The sequence below is a fragment of the Oryctolagus cuniculus genome, chromosome 1 (assembly GCF_964237555.1).
Source record: "Oryctolagus cuniculus chromosome 1, mOryCun1.1, whole genome shotgun sequence".
NCBI classification, from domain to species: Eukaryota; Metazoa; Chordata; class Mammalia; order Lagomorpha; family Leporidae; genus Oryctolagus; species Oryctolagus cuniculus.
Genome location: NC_091432.1, coordinates 132,846,755 through 132,861,111, shown reverse-complemented (window position 1 = coordinate 132,861,111; position 14,357 = coordinate 132,846,755). Strand labels below are relative to the sequence as shown.

Genomic DNA, 14,357 nt, shown 5'->3' with positions numbered 1-14,357 from the left:
TATTTGCAAGGCAGAGTTACAGAGAGAAAAAAAGAGGGAAAGACAGAGGTTCACTCCCTTCCTCCAGGTCTCCCATGTGGGGGCAGAGGACCAAGCGCTTGGGCCATTCTCTGCTGCTTTACCCAGCAAAGAGCTGCGGAAGAAGTAGAGCAGCTGGGAGTCAAACTGGCATCCATGTGGGATGTTAGTGCTGCAGGCAGCAGTGTAACTTGCTATGCCACAGCACCAGCCCCCAGAAAGAACTCTTATCCCTGGTCTTTCTTTTGAGTCAGAATGCTAGCAGGACTTGTGTTGAAAACCACCAATCACCACAGAACCCCATGAGAAGAAAAAGGAGCCCCAGAGTAGAGTACATGTTCTGTTTCCTAAGGCAGAAGATTTTGACTGCCAGAGACTGACATTCAATTCAGCCTGGGTGTTTGAAAAACATCCCTCACAACTGTTGATTCCAGTTCAGGTAGTAAATCAGGAAGCTGGTGACTGTCCAGGAGATACCTGTATCAGAACAGCTTACACCACCATGAAGACACAGGCAGGAAATACGTGGTCTGAGTGGGGTGGGTCTCGCTGGAAAAGCAGGACTCTGAGATGGAAGATAATGCAATGGAATGCTGTTGATCTAGACTCACTTAAAATCAATAGGTCTGGGATTCTGTGGCCTTAGCTACCTAGCTCTACATCTTTCCTTAAATCCATCCATGTCACCACATGGTTTTAGTTCTAGGTTTTAAGTCCAAACTAATGTAACTTGTTTATTATGTAGAATCATCCATTCTATTGTTGTGTATTGCTGAACCGGAAGTGATGTTTGAATTGTTAAATGGTATTTAAAATAGTGAGTGCTCGTGTGTAGAAAACCACAGTGGCTGTTCCAAGTGCCAAAAACTCTTGAAGGTGTCACTCCCCCTCTTCGTGGAGGAACGACACAGGACCCTGCGCTGTTCTTTCATCTGCTCGGCCCTCCCCGGGTTTGCTGCTGGTTCTTCCCGGGTTGGCTACTGTCCCTTCCACCTCCGTGGAAGGGCAGTTCCCCCTGGCCACATTCCCCACTTCCGCAGGGGAGCGGCACACTGCCGGCCGGCTCTCTGGGGGCTGCACAGGTGTTCCCCTTAGATGTTCCTGGTGCATGCCGTCTCTCTCCTCCTTTATAGTCCTCCTCTGCCAATCCTAACTCGGCTGCCCACACGCCGAGTACGCTGCTCTCCTCCAATCAGGAGCAAGTCCTACAGTTTATTGGCTGAACTGGAGGCAGCTGTGCAGAAGCTGTTTTCTTCTCTCCCAGCGCCATATTGTGGGAGAGCAGATGCATAGAATAAGTCCTAATTCCAGTAACTTAGTCCAGTCCAGATTGCTCCCCACAGAAGGCAGTTAAGCTTTGAAGTGGTCTTTGAATATTTGAATACATTTATTTTGATAAATAATGTCATTGAATACTCAGAGTCCAGGTGTGAGTTGATTTGATTTTGGTAACTGGAAATATGACCAATATAAGATCTTTGTAGTAGAGAAGAAGCATGCATTACTGAATCTGTGCAGGGAGAACTGACAGCCCCCAGAGCTGAGATGAGCGTGGCAAGGAAGATGCTCTTTTCTAAACCTAAGTCACAGCACATCTTTAGAATGACCCAGCGTTAAAATTCTTACAGAATCTTTTATTAAACATCAAGGTCTTTGATGAGAATAGAACATTGACCTAAATCCCTTCTTGAGGATTAAGAACCAGCTAAATAGCAGGCTGCAGTGGTGACGTCGAAGGGGTTGGGGCCCAGGGTCGGGGGTCGCAGGTCCCAAAGGCTGGCCCAGAATGGTCGCGGGCTCCCCGGGTCATGGGCCAGCACTGCGGCACGGGGCTCCAGAGGTCAGGGGAAGCCTACTGGGCCACTTCCTGCTTCCTTCCTTGGGCAGAGGTCAGGGATCACAAAGTGACCTAAAGTGACCAGTTCAGGGCAGAAATCCCTGAGGCACCACTGGGTCCTGGGCCTGGCCCATGGGTGGGGCAGAAGCAGAGGGGAGATGCACAGGACCTGCGGGCCAAGGCTGCAGGTGTTCCTGTTGGCCCCCGGACACCCACGGGGCCTCAGCCCCTCTCACAATGGAACCACATGTGTACCTCAGACCATTTTTACCCCTAATTCCACTTTAAAGAAAGGTTTATCAAGGTCAGTGCCGTGGCATGGGGGTGCAACCACAGCCTGCAGGGCCCACATCATGGGCGCCAGTTCGAGTCCCTGCCACTCCACTTCCTGTCCTACTCCAGCCAATGAGTGCAGCGGTGATGGACAGGTGCTTGGACCCCACACCATGCAGGAGACCTGGGCGGGGCGCATGGGTCTTCAGCCTCGCCCATTGGGGGATCAAACCAGCAGATGGAAGACCCCTGTCTCTATGCCTTTCAAATAAATCTCTTAAAATAAATAAAAAAGAAATGCAAAAAAAAGAACCAGCTAAATAGAAGTGAACTGTATGGAGACAAACACCAATGTTACAGTACTCAACTCTCCACTGCTCCAATGAACAAAGAAGACAAATAAGAGGGATATAGGCCTCCCCTTTTTTGTTATCCTTCCCTTGTTCCAACTAGCATGGGCTTCCAGAAAATGTACAGGGAATCCATTCTCTTCTGTGGTCAATACATAATCTCAGAATTTCCCTTATTCATTTGCCTAACAGATTTTGATTATGTTACTCTAGGTAAAGGGAAGGCAACAGAACTGCCCTTTCCCCCCAATTTTAAAATCTGTTATTTATTTGAAAGGCAGAGTTACAGAGAAGGGGTAGGGACAGATCTTCCATCTGCTGGTTCATTTCCCAAATTGGCCTCAGCTGAGCCAAGCTAAAGCCAGGCACTTCTTCCAGGCCTCCCATATGAATGTAGTGGTTCAAGCACTTGGGCCACCTTCTGACGCTTTCCCTGGCACATTAGCAGGGAGATAGATTGGAAGTGGAGCAGCTGGGACTTGAATCAGCACCCATATGGGATGCTGGCACAGCAGGCCATGGCTTTACCCACTGTGTTGGTACCGTGTGTGTGTGTGTGTGTGTGTGTGTGTATGTATGTATTTTTATTTCAAAGACTCATTTATTTATTTGAAAGGCAAGGTTAGATAGGGAGAGACATAAGAAGAGAGATCTTTCAACCTCTGGTTCACTCCCCAAATGTCCACAACAGCAGAGGCTGGGCCAAGCCAAATCCTGGAGGCTGAACAGTGGATAATCTTTAGTTAATTTAAAATGAATAGGCTGTAGCTGGTGCTGTGGCATATAAGGTAAAGCCACCACCTGCAGTGCTGGCATACCTTATGGGCACTGGTTCATGTCCCAGCTGCTCTGCTTCTAATCTAGTTACCTGCTAATGTGCCTGGGAAAGCAGCAGGAGATGGCCCAAATACTTGGGCCCCTGAATCCATGTGGGAGACCTGGAAGAAGCACCTGGCTTTGGATTAGCCCAGCTCCAGCTGCTTGCAGCCACTTGGGGAGTAAATCAGCAGACAGAACATCTCTGTCTATTTATGTGTCTCTCTCTATAATTCTCTTTCAAATACATAAATAAATCTTTAAAAAAGGTTTATTAACGTATGCTATAATCCAATCCAGTAAAAGTAAGAGAAGCATTAAATATTACTACCTATATTTTTATTTATTTTTTATTTTTTTTAATTTTTAAAACTTTATTTAGTAAATATAATTTTCAAAAGTACAGTTTATGGATTACAAAGTCTTCCCCCCCATAACTTCCCTCCCACCCACACCCCTCCCATCTCCCACTCCCTCTCCCATTCCATTCACATCAAGATTCATTTTCAATTATCTTTATATACAGAAGATCGATTTAGTATATATTAAGTAAAGATTTCATCAGTTTGCACCACACAGAACATAAAGTGTAAAATACTGTGTGAGTACTAGTTATAGCATTACTTCACATTGGACAACACATTAAGGACAGAGACCCCACAAAAGGAGCAAGCACACAGTGATTCCTGTTGTTGACTTAACAATTTGACACTCTTGTTTATGGCATCAGTAATCTCCTTAGGCTCTAGTCATGAGTTCCCAAGGCTATGGAAGCCTCTTATGTTCACTGACTTCGATCTTATTTAGACAAGGTCATGGTCAAAGTAGAAGTTCGCTCCTCCCTTCAGAAAAAGGTACCTCCTTCTTTGATGGCCCATTCTTTCTACTGGGATCTCACTCACAGAGATCTTTTATTTAGGTCCTTTTTTTTCTTTTTTGCCAGAGTGGCTTTCCATGCCTAAAATACTCTCATGGGCTCTTCAGCCAGATCCAAGTGCCTTAAGGGCTGATTGTGAGGCCAGAGTGCTGTTTAGGACATCTGCCATTCTACGAGACTGCTGTGTATCCCACTTCCCATGCTACCTATATTTTATATAGTCTAAGTATTGTATAAACTAAAATATACAACACTAGGAGTATGCTATCAGTAATTACACTACCAATCTCAGTGACTATAAATAAGAATTTTAGTAACTATACTGATTCTGAACAATGATTCAATGATTCTGTTTTTAAATTTAAAAATGCCCATGAACTTAAATGTTTCTGTGTAGCTCCTAATAGAACTACAAGCCTTAGAAGTTCTATGCTGTTTAACATTTCATCTTCAATGTCAACTTGATTATTACACTGCCAGTTTATAAAACACTTCACAGTCATGTGAACCTTACCATAAGATAGGACTGTGTAGAATAAATCCTTTAACTATAAAGACAATCTTATCTCACAAGGGAGGAAGATCCAGAGCGGTCTAATGAATTGCTAATGTCACTTAGCTCTGTCGGCACAGAAACAAGGAAAGCTCTCAGCTTCCTGCCACCTCCCCTTACACCACCTGCCTCAACTCGATGAGCCTGTAATTTTAAGGACACTCAGGCCCCATGAGTTTAAAGGAATTTTTCAAGGTTACATGACAAGTACCAAAGCCAGAAGTAAAAATTATTGCTTCCATCTTTCTCTTCCTTATCCACTATGGAAGTCTGATTTACAGTCATGCATTATTCAAATATCATTTACAACCAAGAAGCATTATTTTTCCCCAAATTTAACAATGAAACTACTTTTTTCCAATGAGGAAGCTATTTTAATGGATGATACAAATATACTTGTTTTGTTTTTTAATTTGAGATGCAAAGAAATGAACAAGTAGACATAGAAGTGGTATTCACCTTCTAGTTCACTGCTGAAATGTCCACAGTGGCCAGGGCTTGCCCAGGAGCAGGGAACCCAATCATCTGAGCCATCACTTGCTAGCTCCCAGGGTCTGCATGATCAGGAAGTTGGAGGCAGGGGCTGGAACCGGGAATCAAACCCAGAAACTCCAATGTGGGACACAGGCATCTGAACCACAAGGCTACACCCTGGCTTCCAGACTTGTTTTGTTCACCAGTCCTCTGAAAATGAAAGTTAATTACAACCTGAAATCCAAGACTCTGGAGTCCTCAGGTGTGTGTGTCTATGCAAGTTTATGCATGAGAGTTAGGTTGCCCAAGAGTCTGCAGTTTAGAGAGAACAGAAGAGTGAAACATGTGTCAGAGGATGTCAGCATTGGAGAGGTGGCTGTGCTCTAGTCAGAGGCTGAGGAGGACAAGTCCACAGAGAGCAGCAGCACCAAGGGAGAATGCTATACTAGCAAGTAAGGAGAAAAAATGTTGAAAAATAAATATTTTAAAAAGATCCAGGACCAGCGCTGTGGCACAGTGGGTTAAAGTTCCAGCTTGCAGTGCCAGCATCCCATATGGGCACTTCCCAACTGAGTCAGAAAAAAAAAGAGATAGAATGAGAGAGAGTGAGCAAGTGAGAGAACAATCTGGGTGAGTCACCTTTGGCACACCCTTATCACCAAAGAACCAAACAGAACTCTCTGGCCACACCCATCACAGCCTCTAAGGATCCATCAAAAGCAGACAGTCCATGTAATCTAGAGTCACAGGATAACGAGAAGAAACCAAATATCTCCAATATGCCAAACAACAAACGCAGAAACTGAGGTAATAAGAACAAGGAAGACACTATGACACCCCCAAATGAAATAGGCACCCCAATTCAAGATTATGAAGATGATGAGATAGAAGAAATGCAAGAAGCGAATCTCAAAAAATTGATAACAACATTAAGAAGTTCTCAAAAACAAATTCTTGAACTACAGAAATCCTTAATCGACAAGATAGAAAATCTCTCTCGCAAAAATGAAATATTAAGGAGGAATCAAAATGAAATGAAACAACTAGTAGAACAGTAAACTGCAAAAGTGATGAGAAATCATAATGAAATGAAGAATTCAATTGATCAAATGCCAAACACATTAGAGAGCCTTAAAAACCGAATGGGTGAAGCGAAGAGAGAATATTGGACTTAGAAGACAGAGCACAGGAAAATATACAGTCAGAGCAAAGAAAAGAAGAGGATATTAGAAATCTAAAAAATATTGTTGGGAATCTTCAAGATACTATTAAAAAAACAAAAATTCGAGTTCTAGGAGTTCCTAAAGACATGGAGAGGGAGAAAGGATTAGAAGGCCTTTTTAGTGAGATACTAGCAGAAAATTTCCCAGGTTTTGAGAAGGACAGAGAAATCCTAGTACAGGAAGCTAATAGAACTCACCACAGTGAAACATAAAGAAAAGATCCGAAAATGTGCAAGAGAGAAATGTCAGATTACTCTCCGAGGATCTCCAATCAGACTCACAGCTGACTTCTCATCAGAAACCCTACAAGCTAGGAGGGAATGGCGAGATATAGCCCAGGTACTAAGAGAGAAAAACTGCCAGCCCAGAATATTATATCCTGCTAAGCTATCATTTGTGAATGAAGGTGAAATAAAGACCTTTCATAGCAAACAGAAATTGAAAGAATTTGTTGCCACTCGTCCAGCCCTGCAAAAGATGCTTAAAGATGCGTTACACACAGAAACACACAAACACGGTCATCAATATGAAAGAAGGTAAAGGAAGGAAACCTCACAGCAAAAGATCACAGGAAGTTCAAAACATATATTAGAAAATATCTTTGGCAAATGGCAGGGCAATGTTACTACTTAGCAATAGTCACATTGAACGTTAATGGCCTGAAGTGTCCAGTTAAAAGACACTGATTGGCTGACTGGGTAAAGGAACAAAACCCATCTATTTGCTGCTTACAAGAAACACATCTTTCCAGCAAAGATGCATACAGACTGAAAGTGAAAGGCTGGAAAAAGATATACCGTGCCAACAGAAATGAAAAAAGAGTGGATGTAGCCATCTTAATATCAGAGAACGTAAACTTTACCACAAAAACTGTTAAGAGAGACAAAGAGGGGCACTATATAATGATCAAGGGATCAATTCAACAGGAAGATACAATGATTATCAACATATATGCACCTAACTACTGGGCACAGGTTTATTTAAAAGATTTGTTAAGGGACTTAAAGGGAGATTTAGACCCCATTACAATAGTACTGGGGGACTTCAATACTCCACTCTCAGAAATAGACAGATCAACAGGACAGAAGATCAACAAGGAGACAGTAGGTTTAAACTACACTATAGCCCAAATGGATCTAACAGATATCTACAGAACTTTTCATCCTACACAGAAAGCATTTACATTCTCCTCAGCAGTACATGGAACCTTCTCTAGGATTGACCACATACTAGGCCATAAAGCAAGTCTCAGCAAATTTAAAAGAATTAGAATCATACCATGCAGTTTCTCAGACCATAAAGGAATGAAGTTTGGAAATTAGCAACTCAGGAATCCCTAGAGCATATGCAAACACAGGGAGATTGAACAACATGCTCCTGAATGAACAATGGGTCATAGAAGAAATTAAAAGAGAAATCAAAAAATTTCTGGAAGTAAATGAGGATAACAGCACAACATACCAAAACTTATGGGATGTAGCAAAAGCAGGGTTAAGAGGAAAGTTTATATCAATAGGTGCCTACATCAAGAAATTGGAAAGGCAGCAAAGAGATGAGCATTCAGTGCATCTCATGGATCTAGAAAATCTGCAGCAAACCAGACCCAAATCTAGTAGGAGAAGAGAAATAATTAAATTCAGAGAAGAAATTAACAGTATTGAATCCAAAAAAAATTACAAAAAATCAGCCAAACAAGGATCTGGTTTTTTGAAAAAAATAAACAAAATTGACACCCCATTGGCCCAAGTAACTAAAAAAAAGAAAAGACCCAAATCAATGAAATCAGAGATGAAAAAGGAAATGTAACAACAGACACCACAGAAATAAAAAGAATCATCAGAAATTACTACAACGACCTGTATGGCAGCAACAGGGAAACCTATCAGAAATGGATAGATTCCTGGACTCATGCAACCTACCTAAATTGAACCAGGAAGACATAGAAAACCTAAACAGACCCATAACTGAGACAGAAATTGAAACAGTAATAAAGGCCCTCCCAACAAAGAAAAGCCCAGGACCAGATGGATTCACTGCTGAATTCTACCAGACATTTAAAGAAGAACTGACTCCAATTCTTCTCAAACTATTCAGAACAATCGAAAAAGAGGGAGTCCTCCCAAATTCTTTCTATGAAGCCAGCATCACCTTAATTCCTAAGCTGGGAAAAGATGCAGCATTGAAAGAGAATTACAGACCAATATCCCTGATGAACATAGATGCAAAAATCCTCAATAAAATTCTGGTCAATAGAATGCAACAACACATCACAAAGATCATCCACCCAGACCATGTGGGATTTATCCCTGGCATGCAGGGATGGTTCAATGTGCGTAAAACAATCAATGTGATATACCACATTAACAGACTACAGAAGAAAAACAATGTGATTATTTCAATAGATGCCAAGAAGGCATATGATAAAATACAACACCCTTTCATGATGAAAACTCTAAACAAACTGGGTATGGAAGGAACATTGCTCAATACAATCAAAGCAATTTATGAAAAACCCACAGCCAGCATCCTATTGAATGCGGAATAGTTGGAAGCATTTTCACTGAGATCTGGTACCAGACAGGGATGCCCACTCTCACCACTGCTATTCAATATAGTTCTGGAGGTTCTAGCCAGAACTATTAGGCAAGAAAAAGAAATTAAAGGGATACAAATTGGGAAGGAAGAACTCAAACTATCCCTCTTTGCAGATGATATGATTCTTTACTTAGGGGACCCAAAGAACTCTACTAAGAGACTATTGGAACTCATAGAAGAGTTTGGCAAAGTGGAAGGATATAAAATCAATGCATAAAAATCAACAGCCTATATATACACAGGCAATGACATGGCTGAGAAAGAACTTCTAAGATCAATCCCATTTACAATAGCTACAAAAACAATCAAATACCTTGTAATAAACTTAACCAAGGATGTTAAGGATCTCTACGATGAAAATTACAAAACCTTAAAGAAAGATACGGAAGAGGATACCAAAAAATGGAAAAATCTTCCATGCTCATGGATTCAAAGAATCAACATCTTCAAAATGTCCATTCTCCCAAAAGCAATTTATACATTCAATGCAATACCAATCAAGATACCAAAGACATTCTTCTCAGATCTGGAAAAAATGATGCTGAAATGCATATGGAGACACAGGAGACCTCGAATAGCTAAAGCAATCTTGTACAACAACAAAAAAAGCTGGAGGCATCACAATACCAGATGTCAGGACATACCACAGGGCAGTTGTTATCAAAAGAGCATGGCACTGATACAGAAACAGATGGATAGACCAATGGAACAGAATTGAAACACCAGAAATCAATCAACATCCACAGCCAACTTATATTTGATCAAGGATCCAAAACCAATCCCTGGAGTAAGGACAGTCTATTCAATAAATGGTGCTGTGAAAATTGGATTTCCACAGGTAGAAGCATGAAGCAAGACGCCTACCTTTCACCTTACACAAAAATCCACTCAACATGGATTAAAGACTTAAATCTATGACCTGACACCATCAAATTATTAGAAAGCATTGGAGAAACCCTGCAAGATATAGGTACTGGCAAAGACTTCTTGGAAAATACCCCAGAAGCACAGGTAGTCAAAGCCAAAATTAACATTTGGGATTGCATCAAATTGAGAAGATTTTGTACTTCAAAAGAAACATTCAGGAGAGTGAAGAGGCAACCGACAGAATGGGAAAAATATTTGCAAACTATGCAACTGATAAAGGGTTGATAAACAGAATCAACAATGAGATCAAGAAATGCCACAACATCAAAACAAACAACCAACTTAAGAGATGGGCCCAGGACCTCAATAGACATTTTTCAAAGAGAAATCCAAATGGCCAACAGGCACATGAAAAAATGTTCAAGATCACTAGCAATCAGGGAAATGCAAATCAAAACCACAATGAGGTTTCACCTTACCCCGGTAAGCATGGTTCACATTCAGAAATCTACCAACAAAAGATTCTGGAGAGGATGTGAGTAAAAAGGGACACTAACCCACTGTTGGTGGCAATGCAAACTGGTGAAGCCACTATGGAAGTCAGTCTGGAGATTCCTCAGAAACCTGAAGATAACCCTACTGTTCAACCCAGCCATTCCACTCCTTGGAATTTACCCAAAGGAAATGAGATTGGCAAACAAACAAGCTGTCTGCACATTAATGTTTATTGCAGCTCAATCAATTCACAATAGCTAAGACCTGGAACCAACCCAAATGCCCATCAAAAGTAGAATGGATAAAGAAATTATGGGACATATACTCTATAGAATACTATCCAGCAGTCAAAAACAATAAAACCCGGTCTTTTGCAACAAGATGGAGGAGTCTGGAAAACATTATGCTGAGTGAACTAAGCCAGGCCCAAAGGGACAAATATTATATGGTCTCCCTGATTGGTGACAACTAACTGAACACCAAAGGGGAAACCTGTTGAAGTAAAATGGACACGATGAGAAACAGTGACTTGATCAGCTGTTGTCCTGTCTTTTGATGTACAATGTAATACTTTATCCATGTTAGTATTTTTCTGTTCTAGTACAATTGGTTGAACTCTGTAATTAACACACAATTATTCTTAGGTGTTTGAATTTCAACTGAATAGTGATCCCTGTTAGGAATTTCAAAAACATTATGCAGAGTGAAATAAGCCAGTCGCAAAGGGACAAATATCATATGTTCTCCCTGATCGGTGACAACTAACTGAGCACCAAAAAGGAAACCTGTTAAAGTGAAATGAACACTATGAGAAACGGTGACTTGATCAGCGCTTACCCTGACTGTTGATGAACAACGTACTATGTTATCCTTCTTAGTAATTTTTTGTTTGTTCTACTTAATACTTTTGGTTGAATACTGTAATCAATACACAGTTATTCTTTGTTTTTGGTTTTTATTTTTTATTGCGTATTTGTCCACAACATCATGTCAGAAATGATCACAGCCACTCTGAATGAATGCAGGCTATGCACTGCTCCATTAATCATCCATGACACCGTCACACTGTACACCTCCTTACATTCACTGACTGACTGAAGACTGTTTCTTGAACACTGCCTCAGTGATCTACTTATAAAGGTGTCGACTGACTTTTCTTAAGATGCAGTAAGGGCATTAGTGAAAGCATATTTTTTAGAATATTATTCTAATCTAAATTAGAAGCAATGACAATTTTCTGAAAACAATACTCAGTAAAGACTTCTGGAGTGTTAAATCTAGTCTGAACTTACTTTAGTGGAGTAAAGTAAGTCCTCAGAGTGATAATTTGAGCAACTAATAAAATAGAAAACAATTTTCTTGATTGGACTAGACTGGGGCAGTAGATTCTATATAAAAGATCTTATCACACATACAAACATCATCTGTTTTCTTGAAAAAATATTAAAGATTATGAACTTGCCAAACTTAGTTGTTTTTTTTTTTTTTTTGCTTTCTACAAAATGCCTTCAAATTTGTGTCCCCTTCTCAGGATTACATTATTCGCATTTTGGGCAACAGAAAACCATTTAAACTGCCTAAAACACTAACCTTTGTTGTATCTTAAAAGTGCATCTGTGAAATGTTATTTTGATGAAAACCTCATAATTTAAAACATTTAAATTATGTAGGTTAGCATTTTCAATACTACCTAAGTATATCAATCAAATATAGAAAGTTAAATCAATGTTAAGAAATGAAGATTCACAGTTTACTTTCCAAAGCTGGTGATTAGTGCTTCATATTTATGCTTTTAACTTTGATTTGACTGCTTCATAGATGAATTTGTATCTAAACATAATTCCACTATAGCATAATACTAATTAGGCAGTTTCCCCAAGCATGAGAACATCATATTCATCTAGTTGTAAAGTTTTAAGGCTTGAAATTTAAACTCATGAAAACATCATGGAATCCATAGCTCAGGGCTGTAGGGTTCAGAGTTTTCATTGTTGTTGCTGTAATAATCCTCCTTAAATCAACAACAACAAAAAAAACCCAACTCATCAGACATCTGTGAAATATTACTATTAAAAGTGAACTAACTGTTCAGGTTAAATTTCATAATCATAGATATGTTAAATGTTAATTTAATTTTGAATGGAAAAAGGTAAATCATTATTACTAGTTAAGAAATTTAAATGGCAAGAATATATATCCAGTGACCCCAAGTTTATCTTTTATGCATGTAACTACTTTCCCAGAATTCCAAATATTATAGTAACTACAGTGTTGAGATGCCCTTGCAGTTTCCAGACACCCAACATCAAGACTGATTGGCTGTATCTTCTTTTTCTTCAAATACACTATCAAAGTTCATACTGATTTTGCTTATAAGCTAACATTCTCAAATTAGTCCAAATATCCAAAAGTTTGGTCCTATTGTCCTACTCAGCTAGTGTATCTTTAAATGAGCCAGAGCTTAGGTCTTCAGAGAGCAAGATGATGTTCAATAAGAAAATATGATTTTAATGCTACTTTTAAAACTTGGGTTGTTGAGGACATACTTATTTTATGCTGATTAATGAAATGACTAACATACATATCAGAGGTTAGATAATTCCTTACCCTTAGGGTTCTGTATATACTAAGTGTCTTCAAATATTAGCTGAACAAATCAGTGTAGAAACTTCCCTTTGCTATTGCAACTCCATTTTGTTTACTTTGAAAAGAAATGATATTTTAATTCTTCCATTGTAAAAGAAAATTATAGCACTGATAATTTCTTTTATGGAGAATAACAATGATCCAAATTCATGAATTAAGGAACCATTTCAGGAATTGTTGGAAGGTGAGCTATTCTGTAGTAACTATGCTTCAATTGCCGTGCAGTACGCCCAGACACAATCCATTTCAACTTCTGAACATTCGGTTTTGAACACTTGTTTGATGAATACTCAGTTAAACACTTTGATACAAGCTCTTGCCAGAAGGTCAAATCTCTGCCATTTATCTTGGAATGTTTCTGAAGACATTCTATTCCTTCTGTTAACTCCACACTGCTGTGCTTGGATCTCCAAGGCAATGATAGAGAAAGCCAACACAGAAGGCTTTGCTTTAGAAAATATGATCCTGCAGTGACATGCCTTAAGTTGAGCTTCCAGTCTTTCAAAATTAAGGTTATTTCTCCTTTCAAATGGCAAGTTCTCTTGAATGAGTGAATAATAGAGTTGCAGAAACTGAAAGGCAGTAGTAGCTTTGACTTTCCAACACACCTTCTCCAATACAATCTTTTCCATTCTCATCAAGTCTGAAACCGTGAACATATACTGACTTATCCGGATCAAGTCAGTTGCCAGTGGCACATTCCTTTCCTCTTCTATTGATTTTACAGCCAAATAAAAACAGCTCAGACCAACAGATCCAAGGTGCTCGGGCTGTACCTTCATTTTAGACAGAAATCTGTCCAGTAAATTCACAGCTAGAGAAAATGTCTCCGTGTCAAAGCCAAAAAACTGAGTGAGACTAAGAAGATCTTTCACTTCGAAGTCCCTCAGCTGTGCAGTCATTCTGAGGCCATTATCGTGTGCAGACTCAATTAGTCTCAAGCCGCAGACCTTTGGCTGACATCTAGACTCCTGTTCCAACAAAGTGTTCAGCTGGTGTAGCAGTTTCTGAGAGTCAGTTGTTGTCAATACTTCTATCATCTTGATAGCAGCTGCAGCTCCTCAGTGGTAACCTCCCTCCCTGGGCCTGCTCTCACCTCACCCCCACGATATCAGATTCCAGCGGTCTACGAGATGAGGGGTCTCTCGAGGGAGAGGGGAGAGGCCCGGGGAGGGGGAGCCATCCTGGGTGGAGGTCTTTGCAGCGCCGCCCAGATGACACTGCCCTCCGGAGGGTCAGCTCGGAGCCGAAGGGCAATACACAGTTATTCTTAAGTGTTGAAAATTAACTGAAAAGTGATTGCTGTTAAATATAAGAGTGGGAATAAGAGAGG

General features: G+C 40.2%; 1 pseudogene; it reads right to left on the bottom strand.

Annotated features, from left to right (window-relative positions):
* Positions 1-13,039: 13,039 nt before the first annotated feature.
* Positions 13,040-14,079, bottom strand: LOC138847354 (cyclin-G1 pseudogene; annotated as a pseudogene).
* Between the last annotated feature and the right edge of the window lie 278 nt (positions 14,080-14,357).